Source organism: Semicossyphus pulcher, unplaced genomic scaffold (genome assembly GCF_022749685.1).
Source record: "Semicossyphus pulcher isolate SPU_LCO1_2020_fin unplaced genomic scaffold, fSemPul1.0.p SCAF_21, whole genome shotgun sequence".
NCBI lineage: Eukaryota > Metazoa > Chordata > Actinopteri > Labriformes > Labridae > Semicossyphus > Semicossyphus pulcher.
The window spans coordinates 13,592,961-13,611,250 of record NW_027211695.1 but is presented as its reverse complement, the minus strand read 5'-3'; the positions used below and the strand labels follow the sequence as shown (position 1 = coordinate 13,611,250).

Genomic DNA, 18,290 nt, shown 5'->3' with positions numbered 1-18,290 from the left:
AGAAAGTGGCAGCCTTGCTGTGCAGAGATGTCTGATGTACGCTGTGAAGCCGCGGTCGCGATGGCAGCAAGAAGTGGGTGCGGCCCTTTGGAGGGGACAGAATGAATTGCGTGTCCTCCTCTCCGAGATTGTTCTGTCTTTGTGGAAGAAATGTGCTCTGGACATTCTTCCCTCGCTGGCATGCTTAGGTTTTAGGCTTGTGCGCGGTTGCTGGACGGTGTTTGCTTTCTCAGAGACAGAAACGGCTTGCCGAGTAGCTATTCCGAGTTGTGTTGTGTCTTTTTTTAATCTCTTTTTTGCTAGAGCAATTAATGCTGGGAGAAGGAAACAAAGGGACAGAGCGTGTGTGCCGCACACCCTGGTCAAATTGCAGCAGTGTTTTGAACTTTTCAGCAACTTTGGTAGCAGGTGAAGGTGAGCTAATGCTAAAGGCCCCCAACTCGGGGATTATGCGTGCTGGGCACCGTCAGCCAGGGGGCCGTGTCTGGGAGTGAGTCCCCTGTCTCTGACGCTTCCAACTCATACTTACCTGGCAGGGGAGATACCATGATCAAGAAGGTGGTTCACCCAGGGCGAGGCTCAGCCATTGCACTGCGGCTGTGCTGACCGCTGCGAATTCCCCAAATGTGGGAATCTCGACTGCATAATTTGTGGTAGTGGGGGACTGCGTTCGCGCTCTCCCCTGATCGTTGTGTTGAAGGAAAGAGAAAAAAAAGGAGTCCTCCTCGGCTGTGCCTGTGCTGCGCGTTTTCCCGACTGGTGAGTCAGCGTGTTTGTGGGCGTGTTCATTTAGAGGCCTCGGGTTACTTTTGCGGTTAGTCCAGAAAGTGGCAGCCTTGCTGTGCAGAGATGTCTGATGTACGCTGTGAAGCCGCGGTCGCGATGGCAGCAAGAAGTGGGTGCGGCCCTTTGGAGGGGACAGAATGAATTGCGTGTCCTCCTCTCCGAGATTGTTCTGTCTTTGTGGAAGAAATGTGCTCTGGACATTCTTCCCTCGCTGGCATGCTTAGGTTTTAGGCTTGTGCGCGGTTGCTGGACGGTGTTTGCTTTCTCAGAGACAGAAACGGCTTGCCGAGTAGCTATTCCGAGTTGTGTTGTGTCTTTTTTTAATCTCTTTTTTGCTAGAGCAATTAATGCTGGGAGAAGGAAACAAAGGGACAGAGCGTGTGTGCCGCACACCCTGGTCAAATTGCAGCAGTGTTTTGAACTTTTCAGCAACTTTGGTAGCAGGTGAAGGTGAGCTAATGCTAAAGGCCCCCAACTCGGGGATTATGCGTGCTGGGCACCGTCAGCCAGGGGGCCGTGTCTGGGAGTGAGTCCCCTGTCTCTGACGCTTCCAACTCATACTTACCTGGCAGGGGAGATACCATGATCAAGAAGGTGGTTCACCCAGGGCGAGGCTCAGCCATTGCACTGCGGCTGTGCTGACCGCTGCGAATTCCCCAAATGTGGGAATCTCGACTGCATAATTTGTGGTAGTGGGGGACTGCGTTCGCGCTCTCCCCTGATCGTTGTGTTGAAGGAAAGAGAAAAAAAAGGAGTCCTCCTCGGCTGTGCCTGTGCTGCGCGTTTTCCCGACTGGTGAGTCAGCGTGTTTGTGGGCGTGTTCATTTAGAGGCCTCGGGTTACTTTTGCGGTTAGTCCAGAAAGTGGCAGCCTTGCTGTGCAGAGATGTCTGATGTACGCTGTGAAGCCGCGGTCGCGATGGCAGCAAGAAGTGGGTGCGGCCCTTTGGAGGGGACAGAATGAATTGCGTGTCCTCCTCTCCGAGATTGTTCTGTCTTTGTGGAAGAAATGTGCTCTGGACATTCTTCCCTCGCTGGCATGCTTAGGTTTTAGGCTTGTGCGCGGTTGCTGGACGGTGTTTGCTTTCTCAGAGACAGAAACGGCTTGCCGAGTAGCTATTCCGAGTTGTGTTGTGTCTTTTTTTAATCTCTTTTTTGCTAGAGCAATTAATGCTGGGAGAAGGAAACAAAGGGACAGAGCGTGTGTGCCGCACACCCTGGTCAAATTGCAGCAGTGTTTTGAACTTTTCAGCAACTTTGGTAGCAGGTGAAGGTGAGCTAATGCTAAAGGCCCCCAACTCGGGGATTATGCGTGCTGGGCACCGTCAGCCAGGGGGCCGTGTCTGGGAGTGAGTCCCCTGTCTCTGACGCTTCCAACTCATACTTACCTGGCAGGGGAGATACCATGATCAAGAAGGTGGTTCACCCAGGGCGAGGCTCAGCCATTGCACTGCGGCTGTGCTGACCGCTGCGAATTCCCCAAATGTGGGAATCTCGACTGCATAATTTGTGGTAGTGGGGGACTGCGTTCGCGCTCTCCCCTGATCGTTGTGTTGAAGGAAAGAGAAAAAAAAGGAGTCCTCCTCGGCTGTGCCTGTGCTGCGCGTTTTCCCGACTGGTGAGTCAGCGTGTTTGTGGGCGTGTTCATTTAGAGGCCTCGGGTTACTTTTGCGGTTAGTCCAGAAAGTGGCAGCCTTGCTGTGCAGAGATGTCTGATGTACGCTGTGAAGCCGCGGTCGCGATGGCAGCAAGAAGTGGGTGCGGCCCTTTGGAGGGGACAGAATGAATTGCGTGTCCTCCTCTCCGAGATTGTTCTGTCTTTGTGGAAGAAATGTGCTCTGGACATTCTTCCCTCGCTGGCATGCTTAGGTTTTAGGCTTGTGCGCGGTTGCTGGACGGTGTTTGCTTTCTCAGAGACAGAAACGGCTTGCCGAGTAGCTATTCCGAGTTGTGTTGTGTCTTTTTTTAATCTCTTTTTTGCTAGAGCAATTAATGCTGGGAGAAGGAAACAAAGGGACAGAGCGTGTGTGCCGCACACCCTGGTCAAATTGCAGCAGTGTTTTGAACTTTTCAGCAACTTTGGTAGCAGGTGAAGGTGAGCTAATGCTAAAGGCCCCCAACTCGGGGATTATGCGTGCTGGGCACCGTCAGCCAGGGGGTCGTGTCTGGGAGTGAGTCCCCTGTCTCTGACGCTTCCAACTCATACTTACCTGGCAGGGGAGATACCACGATCAAGAAGGTGGTTCACCCAGGGCGAGGCTCAGCCATTGCACTGCGGCTGTGCTGACCGCTGCGAATTCCCCAAATGTGGGAATCTCGACTGCATAATTTGTGGTAGTGGGGGACTGCGTTCGCGCTCTCCCCTGATCGTTGTGTTGAAGGAAAGAGAAAAAAAAGGAGTCCTCCTCGGCTGTGCCTGTGCTGCGCGTTTTCCCGACTGGTGAGTCAGCGTGTTTGTGGGCGTGTTCATTTAGAGGCCTCGGGTTACTTTTGCGGTTAGTCCAGAAAGTGGCAGCCTTGCTGTGCAGAGATGTCTGATGTACGCTGTGAAGCCGCGGTCGCGATGGCAGCAAGAAGTGGGTGCGGCCCTTTGGAGGGGACAGAATGAATTGCGTGTCCTCCTCTCCGAGATTGTTCTGTCTTTGTGGAAGAAATGTGCTCTGGACATTCTTCCCTCGCTGGCATGCTTAGGTTTTAGGCTTGTGCGCGGTTGCTGGACGGTGTTTGCTTTCTCAGAGACAGAAACGGCTTGCCGAGTAGCTATTCCGAGTTGTGTTGTGTCTTTTTTTAATCTCTTTTTTGCTAGAGCAATTAATGCTGGGAGAAGGAAACAAAGGGACAGAGCGTGTGTGCCGCACACCCTGGTCAAATTGCAGCAGTGTTTTGAACTTTTCAGCAACTTTGGTAGCAGGTGAAGGTGAGCTAATGCTAAAGGCCCCCAACTCGGGGATTATGCGTGCTGGGCACCGTCAGCCAGGGGGCCGTGTCTGGGAGTGAGTCCCCTGTCTCTGACGCTTCCAACTCATACTTACCTGGCAGGGGAGATACCATGATCAAGAAGGTGGTTCACCCAGGGCGAGGCTCAGCCATTGCACTGCGGCTGTGCTGACCGCTGCGAATTCCCCAAATGTGGGAATCTCGACTGCATAATTTGTGGTAGTGGGGGACTGCGTTCGCGCTCTCCCCTGATCGTTGTGTTGAAGGAAAGAGAAAAAAAAGGAGTCCTCCTCGGCTGTGCCTGTGCTGCGCGTTTTCCCGACTGGTGAGTCAGCGTGTTTGTGGGCGTGTTCATTTAGAGGCCTCGGGTTACTTTTGCGGTTAGTCCAGAAAGTGGCAGCCTTGCTGTGCAGAGATGTCTGATGTACGCTGTGAAGCCGCGGTCGCGATGGCAGCAAGAAGTGGGTGCGGCCCTTTGGAGGGGACAGAATGAATTGCGTGTCCTCCTCTCCGAGATTGTTCTGTCTTTGTGGAAGAAATGTGCTCTGGACATTCTTCCCTCGCTGGCATGCTTAGGTTTTAGGCTTGTGCGCGGTTGCTGGACGGTGTTTGCTTTCTCAGAGACAGAAACGGCTTGCCGAGTAGCTATTCCGAGTTGTGTTGTGTCTTTTTTTAATCTCTTTTTTGCTAGAGCAATTAATGCTGGGAGAAGGAAACAAAGGGACAGAGCGTGTGTGCCGCACACCCTGGTCAAATTGCAGCAGTGTTTTGAACTTTTCAGCAACTTTGGTAGCAGGTGAAGGTGAGCTAATGCTAAAGGCCCCCAACTCGGGGATTATGCGTGCTGGGCACCGTCAGCCAGGGGGCCGTGTCTGGGAGTGAGTCCCCTGTCTCTGACGCTTCCAACTCATACTTACCTGGCAGGGGAGATACCATGATCAAGAAGGTGGTTCACCCAGGGCGAGGCTCAGCCATTGCACTGCGGCTGTGCTGACCGCTGCGAATTCCCCAAATGTGGGAATCTCGACTGCATAATTTGTGGTAGTGGGGGACTGCGTTCGCGCTCTCCCCTGATCGTTGTGTTGAAGGAAAGAGAAAAAAAAGGAGTCCTCCTCGGCTGTGCCTGTGCTGCGCGTTTTCCCGACTGGTGAGTCAGCGTGTTTGTGGGCGTGTTCATTTAGAGGCCTCGGGTTACTTTTGCGGTTAGTCCAGAAAGTGGCAGCCTTGCTGTGCAGAGATGTCTGATGTACGCTGTGAAGCCGCGGTCGCGATGGCAGCAAGAAGTGGGTGCGGCCCTTTGGAGGGGACAGAATGAATTGCGTGTCCTCCTCTCCGAGATTGTTCTGTCTTTGTGGAAGAAATGTGCTCTGGACATTCTTCCCTCGCTGGCATGCTTAGGTTTTAGGCTTGTGCGCGGTTGCTGGACGGTGTTTGCTTTCTCAGAGACAGAAACGGCTTGCCGAGTAGCTATTCCGAGTTGTGTTGTGTCTTTTTTTAATCTCTTTTTTGCTAGAGCAATTAATGCTGGGAGAAGGAAACAAAGGGACAGAGCGTGTGTGCCGCACACCCTGGTCAAATTGCAGCAGTGTTTTGAACTTTTCAGCAACTTTGGTAGCAGGTGAAGGTGAGCTAATGCTAAAGGCCCCCAACTCGGGGATTATGCGTGCTGGGCACCGTCAGCCAGGGGGCCGTGTCTGGGAGTGAGTCCCCTGTCTCTGACGCTTCCAACTCATACTTACCTGGCAGGGGAGATACCATGATCAAGAAGGTGGTTCACCCAGGGCGAGGCTCAGCCATTGCACTGCGGCTGTGCTGACCGCTGCGAATTCCCCAAATGTGGGAATCTCGACTGCATAATTTGTGGTAGTGGGGGACTGCGTTCGCGCTCTCCCCTGATCGTTGTGTTGAAGGAAAGAGAAAAAAAAGGAGTCCTCCTCGGCTGTGCCTGTGCTGCGCGTTTTCCCGACTGGTGAGTCAGCGTGTTTGTGGGCGTGTTCATTTAGAGGCCTCGGGTTACTTTTGCAGTTAGTCCAGAAAGTGGCAGCCTTGCTGTGCAGAGATGTCTGATGTACGCTGTGAAGCCGCGGTCGCGATGGCAGCAAGAAGTGGGTGCGGCCCTTTGGAGGGGACAGAATGAATTGCGTGTCCTCCTCTCCGAGATTGTTCTGTCTTTGTGGAAGAAATGTGCTCTGGACATTCTTCCCTCGCTGGCATGCTTAGGTTTTAGGCTTGTGCGCGGTTGCTGGACGGTGTTTGCTTTCTCAGAGACAGAAACGGCTTGCCGAGTAGCTATTCCGAGTTGTGTTGTGTCTTTTTTTAATCTCTTTTTTGCTAGAGCAATTAATGCTGGGAGAAGGAAACAAAGGGACAGAGCGTGTGTGCCGCACACCCTGGTCAAATTGCAGCAGTGTTTTGAACTTTTCAGCAACTTTGGTAGCAGGTGAAGGTGAGCTAATGCTAAAGGCCCCCAACTCGGGGATTATGCGTGCTGGGCACCGTCAGCCAGGGGGCCGTGTCTGGGAGTGAGTCCCCTGTCTCTGACGCTTCCAACTCATACTTACCTGGCAGGGGAGATACCATGATCAAGAAGGTGGTTCACCCAGGGCGAGGCTCAGCCATTGCACTGCGGCTGTGCTGACCGCTGCGAATTCCCCAAATGTGGGAATCTCGACTGCATAATTTGTGGTAGTGGGGGACTGCGTTCGCGCTCTCCCCTGATCGTTGTGTTGAAGGAAAGAGAAAAAAAAGGAGTCCTCCTCGGCTGTGCCTGTGCTGCGCGTTTTCCCGACTGGTGAGTCAGCGTGTTTGTGGGCGTGTTCATTTAGAGGCCTCGGGTTACTTTTGCGGTTAGTCCAGAAAGTGGCAGCCTTGCTGTGCAGAGATGTCTGATGTACGCTGTGAAGCCGCGGTCGCGATGGCAGCAAGAAGTGGGTGCGGCCCTTTGGAGGGGACAGAATGAATTGCGTGTCCTCCTCTCCGAGATTGTTCTGTCTTTGTGGAAGAAATGTGCTCTGGACATTCTTCCCTCGCTGGCATGCTTAGGTTTTAGGCTTGTGCGCGGTTGCTGGACGGTGTTTGCTTTCTCAGAGACAGAAACGGCTTGCCGAGTAGCTATTCCGAGTTGTGTTGTGTCTTTTTTTAATCTCTTTTTTGCTAGAGCAATTAATGCTGGGAGAAGGAAACAAAGGGACAGAGCGTGTGTGCCGCACACCCTGGTCAAATTGCAGCAGTGTTTTGAACTTTTCAGCAACTTTGGTAGCAGGTGAAGGTGAGCTAATGCTAAAGGCCCCCAACTCGGGGATTATGCGTGCTGGGCACCGTCAGCCAGGGGGCCGTGTCTGGGAGTGAGTCCCCTGTCTCTGACGCTTCCAACTCATACTTACCTGGCAGGGGAGATACCATGATCAAGAAGGTGGTTCACCCAGGGCGAGGCTCAGCCATTGCACTGCGGCTGTGCTGACCGCTGCGAATTCCCCAAATGTGGGAATCTCGACTGCATAATTTGTGGTAGTGGGGGACTGCGTTCGCGCTCTCCCCTGATCGTTGTGTTGAAGGAAAGAGAAAAAAAAGGAGTCCTCCTCGGCTGTGCCTGTGCTGCGCGTTTTCCCGACTGGTGAGTCAGCGTGTTTGTGGGCGTGTTCATTTAGAGGCCTCGGGTTACTTTTGCGGTTAGTCCAGAAAGTGGCAGCCTTGCTGTGCAGAGATGTCTGATGTACGCTGTGAAGCCGCGGTCGCGATGGCAGCAAGAAGTGGGTGCGGCCCTTTGGAGGGGACAGAATGAATTGCGTGTCCTCCTCTCCGAGATTGTTCTGTCTTTGTGGAAGAAATGTGCTCTGGACATTCTTCCCTCGCTGGCATGCTTAGGTTTTAGGCTTGTGCGCGGTTGCTGGACGGTGTTTGCTTTCTCAGAGACAGAAACGGCTTGCCGAGTAGCTATTCCGAGTTGTGTTGTGTCTTTTTTTAATCTCTTTTTTGCTAGAGCAATTAATGCTGGGAGAAGGAAACAAAGGGACAGAGCGTGTGTGCCGCACACCCTGGTCAAATTGCAGCAGTGTTTTGAACTTTTCAGCAACTTTGGTAGCAGGTGAAGGTGAGCTAATGCTAAAGGCCCCCAACTCGGGGATTATGCGTGCTGGGCACCGTCAGCCAGGGGGCCGTGTCTGGGAGTGAGTCCCCTGTCTCTGACGCTTCCAACTCATACTTACCTGGCAGGGGAGATACCATGATCAAGAAGGTGGTTCACCCAGGGCGAGGCTCAGCCATTGCACTGCGGCTGTGCTGACCGCTGCGAATTCCCCAAATGTGGGAATCTCGACTGCATAATTTGTGGTAGTGGGGGACTGCGTTCGCGCTCTCCCCTGATCGTTGTGTTGAAGGAAAGAGAAAAAAAAGGAGTCCTCCTCGGCTGTGCCTGTGCTGCGCGTTTTCCCGACTGGTGAGTCAGCGTGTTTGTGGGCGTGTTCATTTAGAGGCCTCGGGTTACTTTTGCGGTTAGTCCAGAAAGTGGCAGCCTTGCTGTGCAGAGATGTCTGATGTACGCTGTGAAGCCGCGGTCGCGATGGCAGCAAGAAGTGGGTGCGGCCCTTTGGAGGGGACAGAATGAATTGCGTGTCCTCCTCTCCGAGATTGTTCTGTCTTTGTGGAAGAAATGTGCTCTGGACATTCTTCCCTCGCTGGCATGCTTAGGTTTTAGGCTTGTGCGCGGTTGCTGGACGGTGTTTGCTTTCTCAGAGACAGAAACGGCTTGCCGAGTAGCTATTCCGAGTTGTGTTGTGTCTTTTTTTAATCTCTTTTTTGCTAGAGCAATTAATGCTGGGAGAAGGAAACAAAGGGACAGAGCGTGTGTGCCGCACACCCTGGTCAAATTGCAGCAGTGTTTTGAACTTTTCAGCAACTTTGGTAGCAGGTGAAGGTGAGCTAATGCTAAAGGCCCCCAACTCGGGGATTATGCGTGCTGGGCACCGTCAGCCAGGGGGCCGTGTCTGGGAGTGAGTCCCCTGTCTCTGACGCTTCCAACTCATACTTACCTGGCAGGGGAGATACCATGATCAAGAAGGTGGTTCACCCAGGGCGAGGCTCAGCCATTGCACTGCGGCTGTGCTGACCGCTGCGAATTCCCCAAATGTGGGAATCTCGACTGCATAATTTGTGGTAGTGGGGGACTGCGTTCGCGCTCTCCCCTGATCGTTGTGTTGAAGGAAAGAGAAAAAAAAGGAGTCCTCCTCGGCTGTGCCTGTGCTGCGCGTTTTCCCGACTGGTGAGTCAGCGTGTTTGTGGGCGTGTTCATTTAGAGGCCTCGGGTTACTTTTGCAGTTAGTCCAGAAAGTGGCAGCCTTGCTGTGCAGAGATGTCTGATGTACGCTGTGAAGCCGCGGTCGCGATGGCAGCAAGAAGTGGGTGCGGCCCTTTGGAGGGGACAGAATGAATTGCGTGTCCTCCTCTCCGAGATTGTTCTGTCTTTGTGGAAGAAATGTGCTCTGGACATTCTTCCCTCGCTGGCATGCTTAGGTTTTAGGCTTGTGCGCGGTTGCTGGACGGTGTTTGCTTTCTCAGAGACAGAAACGGCTTGCCGAGTAGCTATTCCGAGTTGTGTTGTGTCTTTTTTTAATCTCTTTTTTGCTAGAGCAATTAATGCTGGGAGAAGGAAACAAAGGGACAGAGCGTGTGTGCTGCACACCCTGGTCAAATTGCAGCAGTGTTTTGAACTTTTCAGCAACTTTGGTAGCAGGTGAAGGTGAGCTAATGCTAAAGGCCCCCAACTCGGGGATTATGCGTGCTGGGCACCGTCAGCCAGGGGGCCGTGTCTGGGAGTGAGTCCCCTGTCTCTGACGCTTCCAACTCATACTTACCTGGCAGGGGAGATACCACGATCAAGAAGGTGGTTCACCCAGGGCGAGGCTCAGCCATTGCACTGCGGCTGTGCTGACCGCTGCGAATTCCCCAAATGTGGGAATCTCGACTGCATAATTTGTGGTAGTGGGGGACTGCGTTCGCGCTCTCCCCTGATCGTTGTGTTGAAGGAAAGAGAAAAAAAAGGAGTCCTCCTCGGCTGTGCCTGTGCTGCGCGTTTTCCCGACTGGTGAGTCAGCGTGTTTGTGGGCGTGTTCATTTAGAGGCCTCGGGTTACTTTTGCGGTTAGTCCAGAAAGTGGCAGCCTTGCTGTGCAGAGATGTCTGATGTACGCTGTGAAGCCGCGGTCGCGATGGCAGCAAGAAGTGGGTGCGGCCCTTTGGAGGGGACAGAATGAATTGCGTGTCCTCCTCTCCGAGATTGTTCTGTCTTTGTGGAAGAAATGTGCTCTGGACATTCTTCCCTCGCTGGCATGCTTAGGTTTTAGGCTTGTGCGCGGTTGCTGGACGGTGTTTGCTTTCTCAGAGACAGAAACGGCTTGCCGAGTAGCTATTCCGAGTTGTGTTGTGTCTTTTTTTAATCTCTTTTTTGCTAGAGCAATTAATGCTGGGAGAAGGAAACAAAGGGACAGAGCGTGTGTGCCGCACACCCTGGTCAAATTGCAGCAGTGTTTTGAACTTTTCAGCAACTTTGGTAGCAGGTGAAGGTGAGCTAATGCTAAAGGCCCCCAACTCGGGGATTATGCGTGCTGGGCACCGTCAGCCAGGGGGCCGTGTCTGGGAGTGAGTCCCCTGTCTCTGACGCTTCCAACTCATACTTACCTGGCAGGGGAGATACCATGATCAAGAAGGTGGTTCACCCAGGGCGAGGCTCAGCCATTGCACTGCGGCTGTGCTGACCGCTGCGAATTCCCCAAATGTGGGAATCTCGACTGCATAATTTGTGGTAGTGGGGGACTGCGTTCGCGCTCTCCCCTGATCGTTGTGTTGAAGGAAAGAGAAAAAAAAGGAGTCCTCCTCGGCTGTGCCTGTGCTGCGCGTTTTCCCGACTGGTGAGTCAGCGTGTTTGTGGGCGTGTTCATTTAGAGGCCTCGGGTTACTTTTGCGGTTAGTCCAGAAAGTGGCAGCCTTGCTGTGCAGAGATGTCTGATGTACGCTGTGAAGCCGCGGTCGCGATGGCAGCAAGAAGTGGGTGCGGCCCTTTGGAGGGGACAGAATGAATTGCGTGTCCTCCTCTCCGAGATTGTTCTGTCTTTGTGGAAGAAATGTGCTCTGGACATTCTTCCCTCGCTGGCATGCTTAGGTTTTAGGCTTGTGCGCGGTTGCTGGACGGTGTTTGCTTTCTCAGAGACAGAAACGGCTTGCCGAGTAGCTATTCCGAGTTGTGTTGTGTCTTTTTTTAATCTCTTTTTTGCTAGAGCAATTAATGCTGGGAGAAGGAAACAAAGGGACAGAGCGTGTGTGCCGCACACCCTGGTCAAATTGCAGCAGTGTTTTGAACTTTTCAGCAACTTTGGTAGCAGGTGAAGGTGAGCTAATGCTAAAGGCCCCCAACTCGGGGATTATGCGTGCTGGGCACCGTCAGCCAGGGGGCCGTGTCTGGGAGTGAGTCCCCTGTCTCTGACGCTTCCAACTCATACTTACCTGGCAGGGGAGATACCATGATCAAGAAGGTGGTTCACCCAGGGCGAGGCTCAGCCATTGCACTGCGGCTGTGCTGACCGCTGCGAATTCCCCAAATGTGGGAATCTCGACTGCATAATTTGTGGTAGTGGGGGACTGCGTTCGCGCTCTCCCCTGATCGTTGTGTTGAAGGAAAGAGAAAAAAAAGGAGTCCTCCTCGGCTGTGCCTGTGCTGCGCGTTTTCCCGACTGGTGAGTCAGCGTGTTTGTGGGCGTGTTCATTTAGAGGCCTCGGGTTACTTTTGCGGTTAGTCCAGAAAGTGGCAGCCTTGCTGTGCAGAGATGTCTGATGTACGCTGTGAAGCCGCGGTCGCGATGGCAGCAAGAAGTGGGTGCGGCCCTTTGGAGGGGACAGAATGAATTGCGTGTCCTCCTCTCCGAGATTGTTCTGTCTTTGTGGAAGAAATGTGCTCTGGACATTCTTCCCTCGCTGGCATGCTTAGGTTTTAGGCTTGTGCGCGGTTGCTGGACGGTGTTTGCTTTCTCAGAGACAGAAACGGCTTGCCGAGTAGCTATTCCGAGTTGTGTTGTGTCTTTTTTTAATCTCTTTTTTGCTAGAGCAATTAATGCTGGGAGAAGGAAACAAAGGGACAGAGCGTGTGTGCCGCACACCCTGGTCAAATTGCAGCAGTGTTTTGAACTTTTCAGCAACTTTGGTAGCAGGTGAAGGTGAGCTAATGCTAAAGGCCCCCAACTCGGGGATTATGCGTGCTGGGCACCGTCAGCCAGGGGGCCGTGTCTGGGAGTGAGTCCCCTGTCTCTGACGCTTCCAACTCATACTTACCTGGCAGGGGAGATACCATGATCAAGAAGGTGGTTCACCCAGGGCGAGGCTCAGCCATTGCACTGCGGCTGTGCTGACCGCTGCGAATTCCCCAAATGTGGGAATCTCGACTGCATAATTTGTGGTAGTGGGGGACTGCGTTCGCGCTCTCCCCTGATCGTTGTGTTGAAGGAAAGAGAAAAAAAAGGAGTCCTCCTCGGCTGTGCCTGTGCTGCGCGTTTTCCCGACTGGTGAGTCAGCGTGTTTGTGGGCGTGTTCATTTAGAGGCCTCGGGTTACTTTTGCAGTTAGTCCAGAAAGTGGCAGCCTTGCTGTGCAGAGATGTCTGATGTACGCTGTGAAGCCGCGGTCGCGATGGCAGCAAGAAGTGGGTGCGGCCCTTTGGAGGGGACAGAATGAATTGCGTGTCCTCCTCTCCGAGATTGTTCTGTCTTTGTGGAAGAAATGTGCTCTGGACATTCTTCCCTCGCTGGCATGCTTAGGTTTTAGGCTTGTGCGCGGTTGCTGGACGGTGTTTGCTTTCTCAGAGACAGAAACGGCTTGCCGAGTAGCTATTCCGAGTTGTGTTGTGTCTTTTTTTAATCTCTTTTTTGCTAGAGCAATTAATGCTGGGAGAAGGAAACAAAGGGACAGAGCGTGTGTGCCGCACACCCTGGTCAAATTGCAGCAGTGTTTTGAACTTTTCAGCAACTTTGGTAGCAGGTGAAGGTGAGCTAATGCTAAAGGCCCCCAACTCGGGGATTATGCGTGCTGGGCACCGTCAGCCAGGGGGCCGTGTCTGGGAGTGAGTCCCCTGTCTCTGACGCTTCCAACTCATACTTACCTGGCAGGGGAGATACCATGATCAAGAAGGTGGTTCACCCAGGGCGAGGCTCAGCCATTGCACTGCGGCTGTGCTGACCGCTGCGAATTCCCCAAATGTGGGAATCTCGACTGCATAATTTGTGGTAGTGGGGGACTGCGTTCGCGCTCTCCCCTGATCGTTGTGTTGAAGGAAAGAGAAAAAAAAGGAGTCCTCCTCGGCTGTGCCTGTGCTGCGCGTTTTCCCGACTGGTGAGTCAGCGTGTTTGTGGGCGTGTTCATTTAGAGGCCTCGGGTTACTTTTGCGGTTAGTCCAGAAAGTGGCAGCCTTGCTGTGCAGAGATGTCTGATGTACGCTGTGAAGCCGCGGTCGCGATGGCAGCAAGAAGTGGGTGCGGCCCTTTGGAGGGGACAGAATGAATTGCGTGTCCTCCTCTCCGAGATTGTTCTGTCTTTGTGGAAGAAATGTGCTCTGGACATTCTTCCCTCGCTGGCATGCTTAGGTTTTAGGCTTGTGCGCGGTTGCTGGACGGTGTTTGCTTTCTCAGAGACAGAAATGGCTTGCCGAGTAGCTATTCCGAGTTGTGTTGTGTCTTTTTTTAATCTCTTTTTTGCTAGAGCAATTAATGCTGGGAGAAGGAAACAAAGGGACAGAGCGTGTGTGCCGCACACCCTGGTCAAATTGCAGCAGTGTTTTGAACTTTTCAGCAACTTTGGTAGCAGGTGAAGGTGAGCTAATGCTAAAGGCCCCCAACTCGGGGATTATGCGTGCTGGGCACCGTCAGCCAGGGGGCCGTGTCTGGGAGTGAGTCCCCTGTCTCTGACGCTTCCAACTCATACTTACCTGGCAGGGGAGATACCATGATCAAGAAGGTGGTTCACCCAGGGCGAGGCTCAGCCATTGCACTGCGGCTGTGCTGACCGCTGCGAATTCCCCAAATGTGGGAATCTCGACTGCATAATTTGTGGTAGTGGGGGACTGCGTTCGCGCTCTCCCCTGATCGTTGTGTTGAAGGAAAGAGAAAAAAAAGGAGTCCTCCTCGGCTGTGCCTGTGCTGCGCGTTTTCCCGACTGGTGAGTCAGCGTGTTTGTGGGCGTGTTCATTTAGAGGCCTCGGGTTACTTTTGCGGTTAGTCCAGAAAGTGGCAGCCTTGCTGTGCAGAGATGTCTGATGTACGCTGTGAAGCCGCGGTCGCGATGGCAGCAAGAAGTGGGTGCGGCCCTTTGGAGGGGACAGAATGAATTGCGTGTCCTCCTCTCCGAGATTGTTCTGTCTTTGTGGAAGAAATGTGCTCTGGACATTCTTCCCTCGCTGGCATGCTTAGGTTTTAGGCTTGTGCGCGGTTGCTGGACGGTGTTTGCTTTCTCAGAGACAGAAACGGCTTGCCGAGTAGCTATTCCGAGTTGTGTTGTGTCTTTTTTTAATCTCTTTTTTGCTAGAGCAATTAATGCTGGGAGAAGGAAACAAAGGGACAGAGCGTGTGTGCCGCACACCCTGGTCAAATTGCAGCAGTGTTTTGAACTTTTCAGCAACTTTGGTAGCAGGTGAAGGTGAGCTAATGCTAAAGGCCCCCAACTCGGGGATTATGCGTGCTGGGCACCGTCAGCCAGGGGGCCGTGTCTGGGAGTGAGTCCCCTGTCTCTGACGCTTCCAACTCATACTTACCTGGCAGGGGAGATACCATGATCAAGAAGGTGGTTCACCCAGGGCGAGGCTCAGCCATTGCACTGCGGCTGTGCTGACCGCTGCGAATTCCCCAAATGTGGGAATCTCGACTGCATAATTTGTGGTAGTGGGGGACTGCGTTCGCGCTCTCCCCTGATCGTTGTGTTGAAGGAAAGAGAAAAAAAAGGAGTCCTCCTCGGCTGTGCCTGTGCTGCGCGTTTTCCCGACTGGTGAGTCAGCGTGTTTGTGGGCGTGTTCATTTAGAGGCCTCGGGTTACTTTTGCGGTTAGTCCAGAAAGTGGCAGCCTTGCTGTGCAGAGATGTCTGATGTACGCTGTGAAGCCGCGGTCGCGATGGCAGCAAGAAGTGGGTGCGGCCCTTTGGAGGGGACAGAATGAATTGCGTGTCCTCCTCTCCGAGATTGTTCTGTCTTTGTGGAAGAAATGTGCTCTGGACATTCTTCCCTCGCTGGCATGCTTAGGTTTTAGGCTTGTGCGCGGTTGCTGGACGGTGTTTGCTTTCTCAGAGACAGAAACGGCTTGCCGAGTAGCTATTCCGAGTTGTGTTGTGTCTTTTTTTAATCTCTTTTTTGCTAGAGCAATTAATGCTGGGAGAAGGAAACAAAGGGACAGAGCGTGTGTGCCGCACACCCTGGTCAAATTGCAGCAGTGTTTTGAACTTTTCAGCAACTTTGGTAGCAGGTGAAGGTGAGCTAATGCTAAAGGCCCCCAACTCGGGGATTATGCGTGCTGGGCACCGTCAGCCAGGGGGCCGTGTCTGGGAGTGAGTCCCCTGTCTCTGACGCTTCCAACTCATACTTACCTGGCAGGGGAGATACCATGATCAAGAAGGTGGTTCACCCAGGGCGAGGCTCAGCCATTGCACTGCGGCTGTGCTGACCGCTGCGAATTCCCCAAATGTGGGAATCTCGACTGCATAATTTGTGGTAGTGGGGGACTGCGTTCGCGCTCTCCCCTGATCGTTGTGTTGAAGGAAAGAGAAAAAAAAGGAGTCCTCCTCGGCTGTGCCTGTGCTGCGCGTTTTCCCGACTGGTGAGTCAGCGTGTTTGTGGGCGTGTTCATTTAGAGGCCTCGGGTTACTTTTGCAGTTAGTCCAGAAAGTGGCAGCCTTGCTGTGCAGAGATGTCTGATGTACGCTGTGAAGCCGCGGTCGCGATGGCAGCAAGAAGTGGGTGCGGCCCTTTGGAGGGGACAGAATGAATTGCGTGTCCTCCTCTCCGAGATTGTTCTGTCTTTGTGGAAGAAATGTGCTCTGGACATTCTTCCCTCGCTGGCATGCTTAGGTTTTAGGCTTGTGCGCGGTTGCTGGACGGTGTTTGCTTTCTCAGAGACAGAAACGGCTTGCCGAGTAGCTATTCCGAGTTGTGTTGTGTCTTTTTTTAATCTCTTTTTTGCTAGAGCAATTAATGCTGGGAGAAGGAAACAAAGGGACAGAGCGTGTGTGCCGCACACCCTGGTCAAATTGCAGCAGTGTTTTGAACTTTTCAGCAACTTTGGTAGCAGGTGAAGGTGAGCTAATGCTAAAGGCCCCCAACTCGGGGATTATGCGTGCTGGGCACCGTCAGCCAGGGGGCCGTGTCTGGGAGTGAGTCCCCTGTCTCTGACGCTTCCAACTCATACTTACCTGGCAGGGGAGATACCATGATCAAGAAGGTGGTTCACCCAGGGCGAGGCTCAGCCATTGCACTGCGGCTGTGCTGACCGCTGCGAATTCCCCAAATGTGGGAATCTCGACTGCATAATTTGTGGTAGTGGGGGACTGCGTTCGCGCTCTCCCCTGATCGTTGTGTTGAAGGAAAGAGAAAAAAAAGGAGTCCTCCTCGGCTGTGCCTGTGCTGCGCGTTTTCCCGACTGGTGAGTCAGCGTGTTTGTGGGCGTGTTCATTTAGAGGCCTCGGGTTACTTTTGCAGTTAGTCCAGAAAGTGGCAGCCTTGCTGTGCAGAGATGTCTGATGTACGCTGTGAAGCCGCGGTCGCGATGGCAGCAAGAAGTGGGTGCGGCCCTTTGGAGGGGACAGAATGAATTGCGTGTCCTCCTCTCCGAGATTGTTCTGTCTTTGTGGAAGAAATGTGCTCTGGACATTCTTCCCTCGCTGGCATGCTTAGGTTTTAGGCTTGTGCGCGGTTGCTGGACGGTGTTTGCTTTCTCAGAGACAGAAACGGCTTGCCGAGTAGCTATTCCGAGTTGTGTTGTGTCTTTTTTTAATCTCTTTTTTGCTAGAGCAATTAATGCTGGGAGAAGGAAACAAAGGGACAGAGCGTGTGTGCCGCACACCCTGGTCAAATTGCAGCAGTGTTTTGAACTTTTCAGCAACTTTGGTAGCAGGTGAAGGTGAGCTAATGCTAAAGGCCCCCAACTCGGGGATTATGCGTGCTGGGCACCGTCAGCCAGGGGGCCGTGTCTGGGAGTGAGTCCCCTGTCTCTGACGCTTCCAACTCATACTTACCTGGCAGGGGAGATACCACGATCAAGAAGGTGGTTCACCCAGGGCGAGGCTCAGCCATTGCACTGCGGCTGTGCTGACCGCTGCGAATTCCCCAAATGTGGGAATCTCGACTGCATAATTTGTGGTAGTGGGGGACTGCGTTCGCGCTCTCCCCTGATCGTTGTGTTGAAGGAAAGAGAAAAAAAAGGAGTCCTCCTCGGCTGTACCTGTGCTGCGCGTTTTCCCGACTGGTGAGTCAGCGTGTTTGTGGGCGTGTTCATTTAGAGGCCTCGGGTTACTTTTGCGGTTAGTCCAGAAAGTGGCAGCCTTGCTGTGCAGAGATGTCTGATGTACGCTGTGAAGCCGCGGTCGCGATGGCAGCAAGAAGTGGGTGCGGCCCTTTGGAGGGGACAGAATGAATTGCGTGTCCTCCTCTCCGAGATTGTTCTGTCTTTGTGGAAGAAATGTGCTCTGGACATTCTTCCCTCGCTGGCATGCTTAGGTTTTAGGCTTGTGCGCGGTTGCTGGACGGTGTTTGCTTTCTCAGAGACAGAAACGGCTTGCCGAGTAGCTATTCCGAGTTGTGTTGTGTCTTTTTTTAATCTCTTTTTTGCTAGAGCAATTAATGCTGGGAGAAGGAAACAAAGGGACAGAGCGTGTGTGCCGCACACCCTGGTCAAATTGCAGCAGTGTTTTGAACTTTTCAGCAACTTTGGTAGCAGGTGAAGGTGAGCTAATGCTAAAGGCCCCCAACTCGGGGATTATGCGTGCTGGGCACCGTCAGCCAGGGGGCCGTGTCTGGGAGTGAGTCCCCTGTCTCTGACGCTTCCAACTCATACTTACCTGGCAGGGGAGATACCATGATCAAGAAGGTGGTTCACCCAGGGCGAGGCTCAGCCATTGCACTGCGGCTGTGCTGACCGCTGCGAATTCCCCAAATGTGGGAATCTCGACTGCATAATTTGTGGTAGTGGGGGACTGCGTTCGCGCTCTCCCCTGATCGTTGTGTTGAAGGAAAGAGAAAAAAAAGGAGTCCTCCTCAGCTGTGCCTGTGCTGCGCGTTTTCCCGACTGGTGAGTCAGCGTGTTTGTGGGCGTGTTCATTTAGAGGCCTCGGGTTACTTTTGCGGTTAGTCCAGAAAGTGGCAGCCTTGCTGTGCAGAGATGTCTGATGTACGCTGTGAAGCCGCGGTCGCGATGGCAGCAAGAAGTGGGTGCGGCCCTTTGGAGGGGACAGAATGAATTGCGTGTCCTCCTCTCCGAGATTGTTCTGTCTTTGTGGAAGAAATGTGCTCTGGACATTCTTCCCTCGCTGGCATGCTTAGGTTTTAGGCTTGTGCGCG

At 53.1% G+C, this 18,290-nt stretch overlaps 22 non-coding genes across 22 annotated transcripts; all 22 read left to right on the top strand.

The window, feature by feature from the left end:
* The first annotated feature begins 521 nt into the window (after nucleotides 1-521).
* On the top strand, nucleotides 522-685 carry LOC138601484 (U1 spliceosomal RNA). Its single transcript, XR_011308989.1, has one exon. It is a non-coding gene; the product is annotated as a U1 spliceosomal RNA (small nuclear RNA).
* Nucleotides 686-1,343: 658 nt separating this feature from the next.
* On the top strand, nucleotides 1,344-1,507 carry LOC138601483 (U1 spliceosomal RNA). Its single transcript, XR_011308988.1, has one exon. It is a non-coding gene; the product is annotated as a U1 spliceosomal RNA (small nuclear RNA).
* Nucleotides 1,508-2,165: 658 nt separating this feature from the next.
* Nucleotides 2,166-2,329, top strand: LOC138601482 (U1 spliceosomal RNA). The gene has a single exon (XR_011308987.1). It is a non-coding gene; the product is annotated as a U1 spliceosomal RNA (small nuclear RNA).
* A 658-nt stretch (nucleotides 2,330-2,987) lies between these two features.
* Nucleotides 2,988-3,151, top strand: LOC138601287 (U1 spliceosomal RNA). The gene has a single exon (XR_011308803.1). It is a non-coding gene; the product is annotated as a U1 spliceosomal RNA (small nuclear RNA).
* A 658-nt stretch (nucleotides 3,152-3,809) lies between these two features.
* LOC138601481 (U1 spliceosomal RNA) lies at nucleotides 3,810-3,973 on the top strand. Its single transcript, XR_011308986.1, has one exon. It is a non-coding gene; the product is annotated as a U1 spliceosomal RNA (small nuclear RNA).
* Nucleotides 3,974-4,631: 658 nt separating this feature from the next.
* LOC138601480 (U1 spliceosomal RNA) lies at nucleotides 4,632-4,795 on the top strand. The gene has a single exon (XR_011308985.1). It is a non-coding gene; the product is annotated as a U1 spliceosomal RNA (small nuclear RNA).
* A 658-nt stretch (nucleotides 4,796-5,453) lies between these two features.
* Nucleotides 5,454-5,617, top strand: LOC138601479 (U1 spliceosomal RNA). The gene has a single exon (XR_011308984.1). It is a non-coding gene; the product is annotated as a U1 spliceosomal RNA (small nuclear RNA).
* Nucleotides 5,618-6,275: 658 nt separating this feature from the next.
* LOC138601477 (U1 spliceosomal RNA) lies at nucleotides 6,276-6,439 on the top strand. The gene has a single exon (XR_011308982.1). It is a non-coding gene; the product is annotated as a U1 spliceosomal RNA (small nuclear RNA).
* A 658-nt stretch (nucleotides 6,440-7,097) lies between these two features.
* On the top strand, nucleotides 7,098-7,261 carry LOC138601476 (U1 spliceosomal RNA). Its single transcript, XR_011308981.1, has one exon. It is a non-coding gene; the product is annotated as a U1 spliceosomal RNA (small nuclear RNA).
* Nucleotides 7,262-7,919: 658 nt separating this feature from the next.
* On the top strand, nucleotides 7,920-8,083 carry LOC138601475 (U1 spliceosomal RNA). The gene has a single exon (XR_011308980.1). It is a non-coding gene; the product is annotated as a U1 spliceosomal RNA (small nuclear RNA).
* A 658-nt stretch (nucleotides 8,084-8,741) lies between these two features.
* Nucleotides 8,742-8,905, top strand: LOC138601474 (U1 spliceosomal RNA). Its single transcript, XR_011308979.1, has one exon. It is a non-coding gene; the product is annotated as a U1 spliceosomal RNA (small nuclear RNA).
* Nucleotides 8,906-9,563: 658 nt separating this feature from the next.
* On the top strand, nucleotides 9,564-9,727 carry LOC138601286 (U1 spliceosomal RNA). The gene has a single exon (XR_011308802.1). It is a non-coding gene; the product is annotated as a U1 spliceosomal RNA (small nuclear RNA).
* A 658-nt stretch (nucleotides 9,728-10,385) lies between these two features.
* LOC138601473 (U1 spliceosomal RNA) lies at nucleotides 10,386-10,549 on the top strand. Its single transcript, XR_011308978.1, has one exon. It is a non-coding gene; the product is annotated as a U1 spliceosomal RNA (small nuclear RNA).
* A 658-nt stretch (nucleotides 10,550-11,207) lies between these two features.
* Nucleotides 11,208-11,371, top strand: LOC138601472 (U1 spliceosomal RNA). Its single transcript, XR_011308977.1, has one exon. It is a non-coding gene; the product is annotated as a U1 spliceosomal RNA (small nuclear RNA).
* Nucleotides 11,372-12,029: 658 nt separating this feature from the next.
* LOC138601471 (U1 spliceosomal RNA) lies at nucleotides 12,030-12,193 on the top strand. The gene has a single exon (XR_011308976.1). It is a non-coding gene; the product is annotated as a U1 spliceosomal RNA (small nuclear RNA).
* A 658-nt stretch (nucleotides 12,194-12,851) lies between these two features.
* Nucleotides 12,852-13,015, top strand: LOC138601470 (U1 spliceosomal RNA). The gene has a single exon (XR_011308975.1). It is a non-coding gene; the product is annotated as a U1 spliceosomal RNA (small nuclear RNA).
* A 658-nt stretch (nucleotides 13,016-13,673) lies between these two features.
* LOC138601468 (U1 spliceosomal RNA) lies at nucleotides 13,674-13,837 on the top strand. Its single transcript, XR_011308974.1, has one exon. It is a non-coding gene; the product is annotated as a U1 spliceosomal RNA (small nuclear RNA).
* A 658-nt stretch (nucleotides 13,838-14,495) lies between these two features.
* Nucleotides 14,496-14,659, top strand: LOC138601467 (U1 spliceosomal RNA). Its single transcript, XR_011308973.1, has one exon. It is a non-coding gene; the product is annotated as a U1 spliceosomal RNA (small nuclear RNA).
* Nucleotides 14,660-15,317: 658 nt separating this feature from the next.
* LOC138601465 (U1 spliceosomal RNA) lies at nucleotides 15,318-15,481 on the top strand. The gene has a single exon (XR_011308971.1). It is a non-coding gene; the product is annotated as a U1 spliceosomal RNA (small nuclear RNA).
* Nucleotides 15,482-16,139: 658 nt separating this feature from the next.
* LOC138601464 (U1 spliceosomal RNA) lies at nucleotides 16,140-16,303 on the top strand. Its single transcript, XR_011308970.1, has one exon. It is a non-coding gene; the product is annotated as a U1 spliceosomal RNA (small nuclear RNA).
* A 658-nt stretch (nucleotides 16,304-16,961) lies between these two features.
* Nucleotides 16,962-17,125, top strand: LOC138601285 (U1 spliceosomal RNA). The gene has a single exon (XR_011308801.1). It is a non-coding gene; the product is annotated as a U1 spliceosomal RNA (small nuclear RNA).
* Nucleotides 17,126-17,783: 658 nt separating this feature from the next.
* LOC138601463 (U1 spliceosomal RNA) lies at nucleotides 17,784-17,947 on the top strand. The gene has a single exon (XR_011308969.1). It is a non-coding gene; the product is annotated as a U1 spliceosomal RNA (small nuclear RNA).
* The last annotated feature ends 343 nt before the right edge of the window (nucleotides 17,948-18,290 follow it).